Here is a 3,119-nt window from a genome sequence, read left to right as displayed (position 1 = left end):
ATTCCCTCATCTCCTCTCCTGTGTGGTTTCACTTGTGTCTTGTTCCCTGTATGACATCACAAACTCCTCACTCTTCACTCCCCCTTCACTCTTCACTCTTTGGTCTCCTGTTCACCATTCACGCCTGGTCACATGTCTGATTCTGTCTGCAGGCCCTCATGTCTTTGAAGGCCATGAGGGTTTCTATGTAACAGCATGAAGACATCCCTTCTGTCTGAACCAGACCTGGGTCAAAATAGTGTCTGTTTTCTTACAATGATGTTGATGGGCTTGATTTACAGTAGCTTGCCCGACAACCTTGACCCAGGTCTGGTCTGAACACACATGCAACCCATGTCTTGAACTCCCTCTTTGTCTCTCAACACATTCAACCAACTGCACCTATAGTACAGTATATGTCCACAAAAACCTCCTCACCTTCCTCTGCAGTACATGTGTGTGAAAGGTAAGCACAAAACCTAATCCTCAGTGTAAACCTATGCACCAATACATGTTCTCATCAAGAATTTACCACCAGTTTCACTCTGCTATTGTAGACAGTAATGTGTCATAAAGTAACAGTGTCCCAAACTTGGGAAGCTGACTGGAGCAATCACCATATACACGCATGACCTTTGTTTATGTATAGACAGGAAGTTGGAGAAAATCTTAGTCACACCATTATGAAAGGGAGACCGTGCCCGGGTGTGGGTGTGTGCATATGTGAATCAGAACTCCCATTTAGATTCATTGACCGGAAAAGATAGATGGTAGTAGACTCAGAGAATGTGATTATAATGACATTAAAACAAACAAACGGTTAAGCCACTGAACATAATGAAAGCAGCCTATCACATACCTCTAACATGTGGAGAGGCCAGGATGAGGGGAACTTCACAGAGCAAGCTAGCATATGAACAATCTGACGGGTTCTAAAGAGTACCAGGCTCCAGTCACTGCAGTGAGTGATGTGTGCTCTTCTGCATTAAGCTGTTGTATATGTATGTATAAAGAGCTGCTCTTCTGCATTAAGCTCTTGTACATGTATGTATAAACAGCTGCTCTCTGCTTTCAGACTCAGTAAACATCAGAGCCCGGGTGCTTCCTCCAGACAGACATCACATGTGTCTGAGAGTCAGACAACATTAGAGTTGAGGTTGTTTTGCCACCCCTCATAAGATTCTTATGTAACATTTGATTTGTATAAATCACATTAGGAAATATTACAAAGATCACTCAAGTCTATTAAGTGATTCCAAAAGCCACTTTCAAGTACAGTTCATTTGCAAACATGACATGCTGAAATACAATACTTGAGCAATCTATTATATCTTTGGGTAAGTAGACCTACATTACTTTGATTCACAGAGAGAATAGTAGCTATTTTTAAATTAGAAATGTTGTGTGTTTGTTTGAATGCAATCTGTGTCTAACCACAAATCTTCTCTGTTTGCCAGCTGCATACAACGGAGAGCTCAGGTGACTTGGGAGGGACTTCATATTTGACTGATTCCGATGGGAACGTACACTTTGGGCCTACCACGCCACAGGAGAAAAAGAAGACAACAGTCACTGGAAAGAAGATGCAGAAGAGAAAGGGTGAGAAGACAGATCTCCACAGCAGCACCACAGTGTGCCTCCACAATGGTGCATTTATATAGCAAAAATCACCATCTTGTTCATTATACAGTATTCAAAGAAGCACAGTCAAACATGCTAAGAGTTAATTCCTTATCGCAACAAAACATGTTTTAAATTGAGGTTGAGTCAGGTGATGATCAAAAATAATATTTCAAACATTTTAATCATTATGTTTCCTCAGACTCAGTAATGCTGACTCTACCTCCCATGGAAAAAGAGAAGGACAAAACGGAGAAGAAGGCTGAGGAGAAAATTGAGAAGAAGGAGGGGAAGAAGGTGGAGAAGTTGGAGAAGAAGGTGGAAGTCAAAGCTGATGCGGCACCCAAAAGCACAGAGAAGGCTGGCGAACAGGAGACCGCTCAGCAACTCACAGCCTCATTGGAGGAGGTCACACCAGATGAGATCTCCACATCTGAGACACTGGCAGATAAACCACAGACTAACAAGGACACTAATGACAAGGAGGTCTAAGAAAAGGAGTAACAATCAGCTAGCTGATTACATTAGTGTGATAGTTCTGTTAGAGTTTGATGTGGGATTATGTTTTGACTGATGAGTGACCTTGAGCATCACTGAGACCACAAGAATAGGTTTCTTTCACCAAATATTGCAGTTCTCATCTCTCTTTTAAACAGGAATGCTTACAGCAAGGGGATGATATTTTGTATGCTAAAACATGTGTAGTCATACAGCACAGAAAGACAAGGAATATTCACTTAGAAGAAGGGTGTTTAAACAATCTAGAATTTAAACTTGTCTCTTCGGTCATGCCAACTTACTCCTAATACATATTTAGCCTAAGGTTGTTTTGTTGCCTTTATTGTTTTGTTTTTTGGCTCTAAAACTGTGCATTTTGTATTAGTGTGCATTTTGTTTTATCTTTGCTTGAATAAAGTGCATTAAATATACCACCTGAGACTGGGAGAGACATGTTCAGCAACCAGTTATATATCAGGGACAAATGGACAGACTTTGAAACAACATAGATAGGTCACATTAACAAGGCCTTAGTATAGGGGTTAGTATAGAATACATATGCGAAATTCTTGGAGTGAAACAGAGCGAAATAAAATCACAGCAAGGTCAAATAATAACACACGTCACTCAGTTTAAAAAACAGGTCACTCAAGCATAACGGAACAGATCAAGATATGCAAAATTTGGACAGTTTGAGAATCATTCCCTATGTTACTGGTGGGTGTATACAGTATATTTGAATTGTATTCCATTATCCCTTACTTATTACTGCCACTAGGGTTAGGTAAGTGCATTCATTTGTCTATAGACATATGCAAAGGACAATGACAATCAGTTGAGGAAATTACGCATATGGGTCACTTCGTTTGACTGCTGTAGGCTAATTGTTTTAATTGCGCCCTAATTAGTTTTGCTCAACAACATTCACTCAAATGATTCAAGTTTGAAATTGAAATAGTTCTGTGGGATGTATTGCAAATATTAACATTTACATAAAGACTTAGTGTGGCAGTTTCCACAGT

Source organism: Argentina silus (assembly GCF_951799395.1).
Source record: "Argentina silus genome assembly, chromosome: 1".
In the NCBI taxonomy this organism is placed as follows: Eukaryota; Metazoa; Chordata; class Actinopteri; order Argentiniformes; family Argentinidae; genus Argentina; species Argentina silus.
The sequence above is the reverse complement of the archived record's forward strand: the minus strand, read 5'-3'. Positions refer to the sequence as shown.